The sequence below is a fragment of the Neovison vison genome, chromosome 2 (assembly GCF_020171115.1).
Source record: "Neovison vison isolate M4711 chromosome 2, ASM_NN_V1, whole genome shotgun sequence".
Lineage (NCBI taxonomy): Eukaryota > Metazoa > Chordata > Mammalia > Carnivora > Mustelidae > Neogale > Neogale vison.
This window is the reverse complement of record NC_058092.1, coordinates 4,410,515-4,426,032: the sequence shown is the minus strand read 5'-3', so window position 1 is coordinate 4,426,032 and position 15,518 is coordinate 4,410,515. Positions and strand designations below refer to the sequence as shown.

Genomic DNA, 15,518 nt, shown 5'->3' with positions numbered 1-15,518 from the left:
AATGTACTTTATTTTTTTTTTTAAAGATTTTATTTATTTATTTGACAGAGAGAGATCACAAGCAGGCAGAGAGGCAGGCAGAGAGAGAGGAGGAAGCAGGCTCCCTGCTGAGCAGAGAGCCCGATGCGGGCCTCGATCCCAGGACCCTGAGATCATGACCTGAGCCGAAGGGGGAGGAAAGGGGCACCTGGGTGGCTAAGTGGGTTAACCTTTGCCTTCGGTTCGGGTCATGATCCCAGGGTCCAGGGATTGAACCCCACATCAGGCTCTCTGCTCAGCGGGGAGCCTGCTTCCCCCTCTCTCTCTGCCTGCCTCTCTGCCTACTTGTGATCTCTGTCTGTCAAATAAATAAATTAAAAAATCTTAAAAAAAAAAAAAAAATAGCCGGGGGGGAGCGGGGGAGTAGAAGAATGATCAAACAAGTCAGAAAAGTAACACAACCGGCCAAAACATACCAAATCTTAGGGATATGCAAAGAAATGCAAATTAACAGAGACAACATTTTTCATCCGAGAGAAGATTTTAAAAACCTAGTGTTGGTTAGGGTATGGGGAAATGGACACTCTCGGCTAGTGAGAACAGACACTGGCACAACCTTTCTGGAGGACACAAGACAAATGTTTCCACTCTGAGATGAGCAACTAGCTGCACAGTAGGCCTCTCTCCTACAGAAATAACTGGAGAAGTGTGCAAAAATACGGGAACAAGAATATTAAGTACATCACTAATTGCATGAGCAAAATGCTGAGGCAACCCATAAAGGGCTGGTTTAAAATTTTTACAAAACATCCCTGCTCTGCAGTTATGCATCCACACCCATGCACCTGTGTGGGAAATAACGGGGCGCGGGGAGCGGGGTGGTCAGGCAAGAGGCACACATGATTCCTCAGGGCGGGTGTATACTCACACATACAAATACACACAGAGACTTATACACATGTAAACGTGCATATATACATATTCACACACACACACACACACACACACACACACACTACACGTACACACATGATTTACATATGCATTTTTAAAGTCCAGGGAAGGATATAAATCAAACTGTTGACAGTGGTTATCTCCTAGAGTGTATAATTTCAAGAAAAAGTTTCCAGTTTTAATCTCTATGTGCCTTTGTTGTTAGCATGCTTCCAAGGACCATTCATTATTTTTATAGTAAAATACATGTGTGCATACCTTTTTCAATATTTTATCTCGAGAGAGAGAGAGAATGGGTGCAAGCAGCGGGGAGGGGGGGATCTTAAGCAGGCTCCAGGCTGAGTGCAGAGTGGGCAGGGCTCCACCTCACAACCCTGTGATCGTGACCTGAGTCAAAATCCAGAGTCGGACACCGAACTGACTGAGCCACCCGGGCACCCCTGTCTGTACACTTTTTATAACAGAAATATAATAAAGTGATTTCTACGGGAAGGGGAGACTACCTATGGCAAAAAGGATGTAGGCAATTTAGTGCACTCCCCATTGTTCATTCAGAAACACAGGCCTTCAAACATAAGCCAGCTTCCGGTTATGGCTGAACAAACTCTTCTCAACAAGAGTGCCCTATACTTCTCAGTCAGAAGCTCTACCTTCTTGTGCTATGACATTATATATGACACTGGAACCCTCAAGCAGAAAGCGGAAGACTCGGCAAATAAAGGGCAATCTTCATGCGCACCTAAATTGGAGGGAGTTACGGTCTGTCAATAGGATTTCAAGCAAACAAAGAGATCCTCATGAGGCTGACCTCAGCAAAGGCGACCCGAGAACTCACAGAAGGGTCTGTCCAATTGACAGACCAGAATGATCGCAGAAAGCGCAGCTTTAAACTCAGTATACAACCACTGCTACCCCGGGAACTCCAGCTAACCTGGCTGAAGTGGCATAAAACCACCGCCCCACGCGTACGCACACACCCTGCCAGCACCACAACCTTAGGGCAGTAGAATGCAGCAAGACAGGTGGTAATAAAATTTCGATACATAAATCAATATATAACCCCAATTTGATTTTAAAATTACTGAAAGGAGTCACCTTTCAACTGGGTAATATCCCAGGGGATAAGCAGATCTGGACATTATTACTAATACAACGGAGAAAACGTACAGTGCAAAAAACTAATGCCATGAAACAACATTAACTCCAAGAATTCAAAATAAAATTGAATAGTCAAATCCTTTAAAAGTAAATATAATTTACAGTAATCCCCCCTTATCTGTGAGGAATATGGTCCAAGAAGCCCGGTGGCTGCCTGAAAACACAGCTGGTACCGAACCCTATATAGAATAGAGTATTTTTTCCTATATATACACACCTGCCATAAGGCTAAATTTATAAATTAAAAGATTAACAATAATTTAATAATAGAACAACTTAACAATATACTGTAATAAAAGTTATGTGAATGTGGCCTTTCTCTCAAAATATCTCATTGTCCTGTACTCGACCTTCTCCCGGTGATGACGTGAGAGGATAAAAGGCCTCCCTGAGGACGTAGAGTGACGTGGATGGCACCGGCACTGTGACAGAGCGTCTGGCTACAACTGACCTTCTGGCAGCACATCAGGCAGAGCAGTGTTGGCAGCTGACCATGTTTAAGTGCTACCATCAAAAGCAAACTGGTTAAGGAGTGACTACTGTACTCTGAATTGAGCATATCAGTATTAATACCCCTACAATATGCATACCTTCCCTATAAGATATCTTCATCCATGACTAATCTCATTTTGGTCTCTCAATGGGAGATAACAGAAAACATGTATTATTCTCTGGCCCCATGCATGGCACAGAGCTCCCAAAACCCTCGCAATTTGCCTAAGTGAGATTATCTGTTTTTCCCAGTGTTTGGTATTCAACCCTATCCCTGACACAGGGCTCCTACACCCCCTGTATCTCCCTAAATGAAAAGAGCACGTGAAGCGTCTTTTGTTCTAACGAGGCACCTTCACATGGGTTCCTGGATGGCTCCTGAGAGCTGGAGGGTCACAGAAAAGCCAAGCCAGGATTGGAAGCTTAGATCCGTCAGCCCGGCCCCACCCTCCAGAGAGGGGGGAGGGGCTGATAATGGAGGAGTTTCTCAACTCCGGAGGAGCTGAGGAAGCCTCCTTAAAACCCCAGCAGTTCGGGGTTCCGAGAGCTTCCAGGCTGGCAAACACATCCATACAGGAAAGCTGATATACCCCACGCCCTCAGGGACCCACCCCTGCCCTCGGGACCACCCAGACATTGTGTTTCCCTGAGTTCTGTGAGCACTCTGGCAAATGAAACGAACCTCAGATTTACAGCCCATCAGAAGCACAGGTGAGCCCCTGCACTTGCCATTGGCATCAGACGGGGGCCAGGAGCAGTCTTGTGGGACTGAGCCCTTATTGTGTGTCTGATGTCATCTCTGGGTAGACGGTGTCAGAAGTGAGATAAACTGCAGGACACCCAGCTGGGGCTAGAGAGAACAGCGTGGTGGGGGAACACCCCACAATGCCTGGAGTCAGAAGTGCTGTGAGTATGGCAGTGGCTCAGGGAGACACAGGTGAATGGAGTTTTCCCACAACTCATTCCTCCCCATCCTCGGGATCCAGCATCACTCATCATTCATACAACATTCACTGAGCACCTACGATGTGCCGGGCACTCCAACCTCTGGGGATACAGCAGTGAATAACACAAGAATCTCTGCCCTGGTGAACGTCGCATTCTAGTGGCATCAAACCCAGCCCACCACTTACAACTACATCCCACTGCCCGCCCAACCTCAGTTCTTGTATCTCCTTTTAACAGGTTCTAGTTTTCTTTTTACAATACATGTAGCACCTTATTTTGTTTATTTTCAGTCTCCTCCTTTAGAATGTAAGCTCCCTAAAGACAGAGATCTCTTTTTTTGTTGTCTTATATATTCCAAGAGTGCAGGATACTGCCTCATGTAAGACACTCAAATAAATTGTTGGGCCAAAGAGTGCCCTCTCCTCTAAGTTCTCTCCCTCCCAACAGAAGGCACTCACATCCCCCACCTACACAACGGAGCACAAGGCTGCCCACTCTACACCCCACCCGAGCCTCCACCTCACAGCCAGGCCTCTTTCAAGTTATAGAAGGGTTGCAGCTTGCCCTTCCAGCCAGCCCTTTCATGCCGCATTCCACCTCTCCTAGCCCTGGCCACTCCCTGCTTCTCCCACTGCTTCAGATGGGCCCACACTCTTCTTCCTGCTGTCTACAAACTCCTCTGATCACTGATCTCATCAAGCTAACTCCTCCTCATCCTCCTGTCTCATGTCATGAAAATATCACTTCCTTAGAAAGCCTTTCCCTGGCTTCCACTCTAAATTAGACCCCAGACCCTCCTCTCTTCCAACAGCCTGTGTTTCTGCTTCCTCAGCCTTTATCCGACTTTGTAAATACATACCTATTCTTATGACTATCTGCTTAATGGCTGTTTCCCAGTGAAGGCAAAAGGTGTCCGGATCACTGCTACAGATACAGATAATACAGATCCGGACACAGACACAGATAGAGCCTTCCCTGGGGACTACAGCAGGGCATGAACCACTGCCTGTAACCACGGCTGGTTATCCAATTTAGACTTATAAAATGCTGCAAAAGCAAGTTTAATGTCTATTTTGTCCACTCAAGTATCTGGTAACAAACACATTTCTATATCTGGCATAGAGAGAATGTTTAACATGTATTAAATAAATGCTGAATGAATACAAACAACGGGAGACACCAGAATCTTAACTGCTAAGGAAACAAAGCAAAACAAAACAAAACAGGGCGCCTGGGTGGCTCAGTGGGTTAAGCCGCTGCCTTCGGCTCAGGTCATGATCTCAGGGTCCTGGGATCGAGCCCCGCATCGGGCTCTCTGCTCAGCAGGGAGCCTGCTTCCCTCTCTCTCTCTCTCTCTCTCTGCCTGCCTCTCTGCCTATTTGTGATCTCTCTCTGTCAAATAAATAATAAAATCTTTTAAAAAAATGTTTAAAAAAACAAAACAAAACAAAAAACAACAACAAAAAACCAGCAGCAGCATCTTGGCATCTTGATCTATACAGTTTTCTGAACACTTTCACGCAAGCGTTCAGCTCCTTCAACACAGGTGGCTTCTCCAAATCTAACTCCCGCAGCACACACAGCTCCCCAGTGTCTACCCAGCATCCACCCAGCATCCACCCAGCACCCACCCAACTCCTGCTGTGCATGCAGCAGCTTCTCTGGCCTCCAGAGACTGCAGCAACAGAGGCCAGCATTGCCTGGCCGCAGCAGCGTCCCCCAGAACCACCACCTTGGGGGATTTGAGAGCAAATGTTGTAAAACAGTTCCCCACAAAAAGCTTTCCTATGATGCACTAGAGAGCAACTTCTGCCAAGTTCCAGAGGGCAGATTTCCATCAAGCTCCACCAACATCCACCAGCATGACACCAACAACCATGGTTCTGCCTCGCATTAAGCCAGAGTCTCAGTCCTAGGAGTAGAGGACTTTTACCTCGGGCTCTCTCTCTTAGCCCTAGAGGGAGCAACTGTTCTCCAACAGCTACTCTTTTTTTTTTTTTTTTTAAAGATTTTATTTATTTATTTGACAGAGAGAGATTACAAGTAGGCAGAGAGGCAGGCAGAGAGAGAGAGAGGGAAGCAGGCTCCCTGCTGAGCAGAGAGCCCGATGCGGGACTCGATCCCAGGACCCTGAGATCATGACCTGAGCCGAAGGCAGCGGCTTAACCCACTGAGCCACCCAGGCGCCCTCCAACAGCTACTCTTATCTTCTTTCTTTTACTAGCCAGTCTCTCCTTACTTCAGTTCCCTGTTACAGTTAAAAATTCTTCATATTAAACTTTTTCTCTCAACTTACTGTTTGGCTTCCTTTTCCTGATTGGATCCAGCCTGATACAGATTTGCGAATTAATTTCTATGTTTGTAAGGTACAGGGTCACATTTCCTTTCTTTTCTTTCCCATTATTATCTAATAATTATCTAATAATTATTATCTAATAATTAGTATCTAATTAACCAAACACCACTCATTGAAAAGACTGTCCTTTCTCTACTATCCAGCAGTGCCTCCTGTGCAATCAATCGAGTGTCCAGATCAGAACGGGTCTCTTTCTGGACTAGTTTGGTCATTTGGTCTACTTACCTAAACAACACTCTTCAATACTACAGCTTGGTAAGTCTTGCTATCCAGTACAGCAAGCCAGCCCAGTTTGTTCTTTGGAATTATTCTGGCTATTCCTTGCTTTTTTACATTTCCAAGTACACTTTAATATCAGTTTATCAAGTTCCGTAAAACAAGAAAAAAAAATAACCTGCTAATATTTTCTCTGGTATTATATTAAATGCACAGATGAACTTCTGAAGAATCAACATCTTAAAGTATTCTCTTCTTCTAATCCATGAACATGGTATATCTATTTAGATCTTTAACTTGTCTCAATATTTATTATTTTCTGTATAGATGCCTTATATTTCTTTAGATTAATTCTGAAAAATCCAACTATATTATGATATAAAAAATCATGATATTTTTATTACATTTTTTGTTAGTTGTTGATATGTAAAATTGCAACTGTGTCCAGCATTACCTTAAATCTTCCAACCTTATTTATTAATCATAATTAACTTAAAAGGAAATTTTTTTGGACTTTCTTTATATACAATCATGTCACCTACAAAATCAGTTTTTTCATTACTTTCTGATCTTTGACTTTTTATTTTTCTTATCTTATTAAATTTAGTAGGAGAAATGGTAACAAACAACTTATTTCTTTTGCAGTCTCAGAAGGAAATTCATCAGCATTTCACCATTAAACATGATGCTTGCCATAGGACTTCTCTAAGTAATCTCTATCAAATTAAGGACTGTTTAGTCATAATGTGTCATGGGACTGCATTTTAAATAGTTAATTTTCGTTATCTATTGACATTATCACATTACTTTTCAGTTTTATCTCATTAGCTCAGTGATTTACACTGATTTTTCAACTAGTAAGCCTATGTCTGTAAGTCTGATTTCAACCTTTTGAAATTTGTCAAGAATTACTTTTGGGATCAGCAATTTTGATAAATGTTCCATGTTTGTATGAAAAAAAAAGTTCAATCTACAGATACTGGATACAGTGCCCCATTAATCTCATATTTCATTTTATTCTATATTTCCTTTCTAATATTTATCATTTCAGTTTACTAGTTCTCTGTCCTACTGTGTTCAATCTACTGGTAAACCCAGTAAGATGTCAAGTTTGTTAATTGTGATCTCTTATATCCTGATTCTTTATTGGTTAATAAAGCGTATTTAAATCTCCCACTATGATTGTGGTACTTGTCTATTCTTTGTTTGTTTTGTCAATTTTTGCATACATACAATTTTTATGTATTTTGAGACTATGTTTTTAGGTGAATATAGATGTAGAACTGTTGAGTTGACTATTTTATCATTATGTCTCTCTTTATCCTTATTAATGCTTCTCTGCCCTAGGTTCTACTCCATTAATATAGTACACAAGTTTCCTTCTGGTTAGTGTCTAAGTGATATGTCCTCTTCTACCATTACACTTTCTACTTATCTGCATCCTTGTGAGCAGCATGAAGTTATGAATCACTTTGTTTTGTAAACTAATCTGTCAATCTTTGTATTCTAAGTGAAAATTTTAGTTCATTTTTATTTCATATAATTACTAGTGTCATGGTTTAAATCTATCATCTTACTGTTTGCATCCTATTTTTCCCAAATGTTCTATGTTCCTTCTTCTTTTTGCCTCCTTTTGGATTAACCAAATTTTACTTGATAACTCTTCCTCCTCTGTATTTCCCCTCTATTACTTTGTTAGGTATACATTCTTTTACTATTCTTTTAATGAATATCTAGAGATTAAAACATGCAACCTTGATTTACCAGCCTTAAGTATATTACTATTTTTACTACTTCCTGGACAGTGCAAACACCACAGGATACGAACTCTGTTTACATCCCCACAACTTATGTTACCTTAATATATATGTAATTCTTCCATATATTTTAAACCATTCAAGGCATTATTGTTGTCCTATATACACCAAGATTCATTTGCATTCACCCTCGTGTTGTTCTTCACTTTCCCTGAACCTTAAAGCTGCCCTACAGGATTATCTCCCTTCTGCCCAAAGAAGAATCTTTACTATCTTCCAGTGCAGGTCTGGTGAGATTACTTCTTTCTACTTTTTGCTGATCTGAAAAGGTGGTATTTTGTCTTTACTTTTGAAAGGTTTTCTTTCTGGGTATAGAATTCTAGATTGGCAGCTTCCCTTCTTGTTTACATTTTTTAAAATATCATTCAATTGTCTTTTGACCTTTGCTTCTGTTGAGAAATTAGCTGTCACTATTATTGCTTGCTTTCTTTCTTTTTTTTTTTTTTTAAATAAGAGAGAGCACATGTGCCAGCCTGGGTGAGAGGAGGGAGGGTGCAGAGGGCGATGGAGAGAGAATCTTAAGCAGGTTCTATGCCCAGTGAGGAGCCCAGCACAGGGCTCAACCTTATGACCCTGATATCATGACCTGACCCCAAATCAAGAGTGAGATGCTTAACTGACTGAGCCACACAGGCACCCCTATTGCTCTTTTGAATGTAATATGTAATTTTTCTCCAGCTACTTTTAAGATTTTCTTGTTATCTTTGGTTTTAAAAGCAACCTTATGTTTCAGTGAGATTTTATTTGAATGTATCTATCTAGCTTAGGGTCTATAGTATTTCTTGAATTGGCAATCTGATGCTTTTGTCTGTTACAGATAATTCTCAACCATTTGCTCTCCAAATACTGTTTTTGCAAGATTCCTCCTCCTCCTCCTACTGGGATGTCAATTACACACTCATTAAACAATTTCACTGAATCTCACATCATACATACATTCTTTTACGTGTTTCCCACTCGTTTTTCGCATTTCTCATCATTCTGAGTATTTATTTTCAAATTATTACTACCACTATTCTGTTAAGCCCATCGATTAAGATCTTAATTTCAATTCTGTTACAATCCTCCAATCTAGAATTTACATTTGGTTCTTTTTTTCTCTCTTTTTTTAAAAGTTCCAGTTCCTTGATTCTTAATCTTTTCTTTTATTTCTTTAAACATATTACACATAACCCCAATCTCTAAAACTTCATTATCTGGATCCCTGTGGATCCACTTCCATCATCTCTTGTTTCTTCTGGTTTCAGTCAAATTGTCTCAAATTCTCATCTGCTGGATGAGTGCCAGTCATCATAAATAAGTGCAGATATCATTTAAGGCTCTGGGTGATATTATCTTCTTCCAGAAGAATTTACATTTATTTCCGTCAAGATCACCTTGATCCAATCAAAAATTGGAAGGATCTGAAGTTGGACTTCAGCACTTCTGAGAGACTATTATTCCTAGGATCCAGGCCTTTGGGACCCCTGCTCAAAGCCTAAGAAGTTTTCCAGGGTACCCCCTCCCCAGTCTACATGTATCCAAGTATAATTTCAGCCCCTCACCCTCCAATCTATAAGTCCATCAAAATCTCTATTTGGCTTTCCAGCTTCTTGCTTGCTTGACTCTTCTTAATTAGCAGATTCCTCTGTGACAGAAGTAGATTCAAATCTGATCTCCTATCTATGAGCTTCCCTCCTCCCACAGATCTTAGCCCCACAAATCACCATTTTCTAGCTCCCCATTACTTTCAACATAAATTTTGGGTTAAATTGTATCCAGCTTTCCCTACTTGCAAGAAGGAGAGCCCAACCACTTAGTCTACCATTAACAAAAATTTCCCCCACTCCCGTATTTTCTATCTTTGCAGATTTATACCTCTTGTGATTCCCTTCTATCATTTTATCAAAATTTTGGAAGGAAGTAGAGATAAATCCATTTTCAATAAGTAACTGCTTAGCCAGAAATCTCCAGTTACTCATTTTATTAATAGATCTTCTATATATTAAGGATATTAAACCATTGTCAAATATGTGGCAAATATTTCTCCCAGCTTGCCATTTACATTTTAATTTTATAGTATTTTTAGCACACAGAAATGGGTAAATTTATATGCAGTCCAATTTATAGCCTCTTCCTATCTAATTTGGGTGGCATCAAGAAAACTGAATACTTTATATAGACCCATATTCTAGTATTTTTATTATTTCCCCTTTTTATATTTAATTTTTAAATTTATTTTGCATAAGGCATGAGATACAGACTTACATTTTTCCAGTTGGTAAGCCAATTGTCCCAAATCCATTTAAATAGATAACCCTCCATTTCCTCCTCTAAATGATACCTTAATATCACAAAATAATCACAAAAATTGAAAGAATTTTTCTTTGCAACATGGCACTGCTGATCCCTCTTGCTCATTCTCCTTGCTCCTCTAGCCTCCCTTGGCTTCTTCGACCCTCCCCGTTCTCTTTCTCTCCAACTATTCTTTCTGAGTCTCCCTCGCAAGCTCAATTTTCTTCCCATTCTCTCTTCCTATTCATCTGAGGATGCTCTCTTACTTTCCAGAGAGGATGGCGGAAATTGATCATTTCTCGAACCTCCCTTTTTTCTCATTTTCCCTACTCTCCTTGGAAAATATCGCCTTAGGTCAGTTTCCTCGAGCTCTCTCCTGAGCACCCAAATCCATATCCAGCTGCCTTCCAGTATCTCTGTCTGGGTGTTCCACAGGTGCTCTAAACTCGACTGTACAAATATTAAGCTCAGTATCTTAAAACCTGCTCTCCTTCCCATATTTTATTATCTGTAGTATCCCTCAAGCCAGAGTCTCAGTAATTTCTCCTCTCCTTTGCCATTCTATCTGAGAGGTCATGGGGATTCCTCTGATTCTAGCTCTCAGGTCAGATCCTTCTCTACTGCCCTGTCTAGAAACAGATCTTAATTATCTCTTGTATGGATTACTCTCCAGATTTCCAGTCTCTAAACTGCCCACAGAGTGACTGTATAAAATGAAAATATGATCATTTTGCTTTTCTGATTAAAAGCTTTCCGTTGATCCCTATTACTTATGAGATGAAAAATATAAACCCGGCATGGCATATAAAGCGTTCTGTGAGCGGGCTGCTGCCTGTCTCTCTAACCTTAATTCATCCATCTCTCTCCTTAAACCCTACGCCAGCATTCCTGATTACCCAAGGAAATCACTCCTCCTTCCATTCCTTGACACAATTAGTTCCTTCCCCTGGAAAGTGGTCTTGCTGATTCTCTTCGCCTGACAAACTCCTAATCATCTTCAAAATACACCCTGAGTGTCATTTTTTATACAACAGCCACCATTTATAGGCCTCAAATTCACCTTGTACATACATACTTCATAATTTCATTATATCCTTTATTATACCATATTGCATTATTTTTTTTAATTTTATTTTTTATTATTTATTTGACAGACAGCAATCACAAGTAGGCAGAGAGGCAGGCAGAGAAAGAGGAGGAAGCAGGCTTCCTGCTGAGCAGACAGCCCGATGCGGGGCTCGATCCCAGGACCCTGAGATCATGACCTGAGCCAAAGGCAGCGGCTTAACCCACTGAGCCACCCAGGCGCCCCGCAAATATTTTTTATGTATGTCTTCCAACATGACTGTGACCACCTTTTTCGTTACTTCCGCATGGCTAGGCTTACCTCAGGGCTTGAGGCACACAGTAGGCACTGAAAATGATTACTGAACAAATGTATTAACAGACAAAACGCTTAATTAACTAGCTTATAAAAATTATCAAAAATGTATTTCTTGGGGTGCCTGGGTGGCTCAATTGGTCAAGCATCTGACTTCAGCTCAGGTCATGATCTCGGGATAAAGCCCTACATTGGGCTTCCCACTCAGCCCCTCTGCCCCTCCCCCTGCTTGTGCGTGCACACACACTCTCTCTCTGTCAAGTAAATAAAATCTTCTTTAAAATATATTTCCTTTTTAATATTTTATTTTTTTAAAGTAATCTCTACACCCAACATGGAGCTCGAGCTCACACCCTGAGATCAAGACTTGCGTGCTTCCCCTGGACTGAGCCAGGCAGGGGCCAACAATGTATTTCTTAATGGAAAACTATAAAGTGTGACATTTGACTCAAAATAAAACCCTAAGAATCTCACTATGTAACAAATGTACCTCTGAAGTTTTCCACATAGTCCAGAGGCATTATAAGTGACAGTAACAGTAATGAGACTTTATATCATAAATTTAACCCATGTAGAAATAATGGTTTGGGGGCTCCCGTTAGTTAAGGGGTTAAACTGTTTCGCTCAAATACCCTGCTTTTTATGTTCTACATCAAAACAGCATAAAGCTGAAAGTCTCCATAACTAGAGCAAAAATTTTTCTAGCCTTTGCATACAAAAGGTACAAGATACTCTTTGTTTTTGAACTTCTGTAAAAACCTTCGCACCCATTTCCTGACTGTGGTACAACTACCGCCCCAGGCAGGAAAGCTGCATAACTTTCTTCATTGGAGCAATCGCTTCCTCATTACAAAGAGGATAAAAAGAGCCACAGCAAACATTCAAATAAAAAGTGGCTCCATGTAAATGAAGAGTGGATAAGGGCATTTTCCACTAAGTTTTAGATGACAAGAATGTTTTGATTTCTCAGATTATCAAAACAGATTTGTTATGAATGCTTTAATGAATCTGTATAATCTACTTATGTACAAAGAAATCTTAGTCGAAATTCTAAAATCAAATATACACAAGAAAATGACAAGAATATCCTATTAACCTATTTTCAAAACTACTCACGGACATGTCAGGAACCCTTGGAGCCCTTGTTCCCCACAGTCCCGGTCATCACCCTAAGAATAAGCCTCACAGTAACACTGACACAGACGGAGAAGCAGCAACTACTACCCTGAAACTTCCAGATCCCAAGACGGAACACTGAAATCATTCACAATAACATCTTCTAATCGTTAAAAAGCTAGAAATCACAGGCTAGAGCACACTGTGCCCCCATAACTTGATAAAGCACCCCACCGCACCACCGCCTGCACGGGGTTGCGAATTCCCAGCCCCCGGGGTGCACGCGCTGCCACAGGCCATCTGCAAGAAAATGCAGCCACAGGACAAAGTGATGGAGCCCAGCCCACAACAAGGAAAGAGTACCTAACATACAGCCCTTGGGAGGGAACCAATCTCCTGATTATTGAACTCGTTATTTCCTTGCTTTTCTTTGGGGTTTTCAACCTATAGCAGGCTCTGTTAAGACACCAGCTTTACAGAGGTGTCATTCACATGCAATAGCGAGTATTTTACGATATTCACAAGGTCATGCAAACACCGCTGTGGCCATTTTTACCTCAATCAATTTGGTCAAGCTGGACTTTCCCAGGATCCCTTCCGTCAATCTGCCCAAGATTTAAAACGGGGAAGCAGAAGAGCCTCTGCCCTCAGAAGGGTGACAGCAACAGGAGCTAGAAGTTCCCAGCTTATCCACATTTCCTCCTCCAACGCTAGCTTTATTCCCCAACTAGTAGCCCTGATGACCAAGAGAAGACACCCTCTTCCCTTAACCGCCAGCCCCGCTCCAGGCCCCACCGAGCACTAGATGCCAGGCGGCAGACCTACAAAGGCAGCAGCCTGGGGAACCAGCAAGACTGTCGGTTAAGCATGTGACTCAGGTCATCAACTCAGGTTCTTGGGATTGAGCCAAACCTAGGGCTCCTTGCTCAGCACAAAGTCTGCTTGAGATTCTCTCTCTCCCCCTCCCTCTAGCTCTGCGCCTCCCCCCACTCATGCAATCTCTAAAATAAATAAATAAATCTTTCAAGAAAAGAGAGAGAAGAGAAAAGAAGGGAAGGAAGGGAAAGAAGGGAAGGGAAGGGAAGAGAAGGAAGATGGGGAGGGGAGAGGTGGGGAGGGGAGGGAAGGGGAGGGGAGGGGAGGGGAGGGAAGGGAAGGGAAGAAAAGAAACAGCAGCAGCCTGGCAGAGGTGACAGCCTGTCCTGCCTGGCCTCCCAGAACCCCGTTGGCTGCCAGGCCATAAAGGAGCTGATTCCTGATGCTTCTCCAACCCTCTAATTCGTCCACTGGGTTCTGCTTCCATCTTCTCCCACAGCTGCATTCAGTCTATTCTTATAATAAGTAAATCCCTTATTCCATAACACTCATGGTTCTGCTGCCCTGATACCCACCAGTACTTATTTTCCCTAATGATGGCTGTGCATCAGCTCCCACCAAACTTTATAAAAACAGTATCAAACGCTGCACTCCAAGATTCTCCGACGCCACTGCAGGTGGCTATATTTTGCTCATTTCTCACTGCTCTGTAATAATAAGCTAGTTTACACTATATACCATTTCAACAATTTTTTACTGAAATATTATTTACAAACAAAAAAAGCACAAATCACAAGTATATTCTTATGGGTCCGTGTATACGTATCACAACCACGATCAAAAACTAGAATGTGACCAGCACCCCAGAAGCCCTAACTGACCCTCCCTTACCCTCCAAAGGTACCTACTTCTGACATACAACCTGTGATTAATTTTCCCGCTTCTCAACTGTTTTGAACTTATACCCAGAATCACACATGTAAATTTCCAAGTCTGGTTTCTTTGACACCACAGTATGTTTGTGAGTTCTTCATTTCCTGAATATAGCATAAGTTCATTCATTTTCATTGCTGCTTTTTACATTATATGAATATAACACAATTAATTTTTCCATTCTGCTGTTGGGGAGCACTTGGGCTATTTCTGGCTTGGGGGCATCTGGAATCACACTCCTGAGAATGTTCTTGTACGTATCTTCGGTATACATAGGCCTGTTGCTGTGGGAATATACGTGAACAGCGGAACTGCTGAGACGCGTGGCGTGCGTGTCGGCAACCCTAGTTTTGCAGCACTAACCTGGGTGCCCTTCAGCATTGTATGAGAACTCCCACTGCTCTGGTCCTTGTCGGCACCTGATGCTCTCTTTTTTAATTTAGTCATTTGGGTGTACAAGAGCATGGTGCCATGGCCTTAGTTCTCTTCTCCCTAATGACTGATGAAGACCTATGTATACTGACCATCGGTGACATGCCTGTTCAAGTCTCTGGCCCATTTTCTACTAGGTTTCCTCTCTTTTCTTAATGACTTTCAGGACTTCTCAAAATGTTCTGATTGTAACCTCTGTTGGTCAATCCTACTCTATGGACTTCATTCACTTAATGGTGCTTTTTGATAAACAGAAGTTCTTTCAATGTAATCCAACATATCAACCTTTTATTTTACATATAGTTGGTGCTTTTTGTTTTACTTAGTATTTATTTACTATAAATAGTGGCAAATGAACTAAAGCTTTATAATGTATTATGGTGAGTTTTAACTGTTAACTCATGGAATTCCATCTGAAAAAGTAAGTAGAGTCAGACAGCCTGGGTGGCTCAGTCAGTTAAAGCATCTGACACTTGATTTCGCCTCAGGTCATGAACTCAGGGTCATGAGACAGAGCCCCACATCGGGCTCCATGATGCATAAGATTCTCTCTCTCCCTCTCCCTCTGTCCCTCCTTGTTTGTGCACATGCATTCTCTCTTTCTCTCTCTCTAAGAGAAAAATAAATCAAATCAAATAAATAAAAT

The 15,518-nt window shown here is 41.6% G+C and overlaps 1 protein-coding gene across 9 annotated transcripts in view; it reads right to left on the bottom strand.

The window, feature by feature from the left end:
• CAMTA1 (calmodulin binding transcription activator 1) overlaps nt 1-15,518 on the bottom strand; it is an 817,260-nt gene that overhangs the window by 746,517 nt on the left and 55,225 nt on the right. The window lies entirely within an intron of this gene.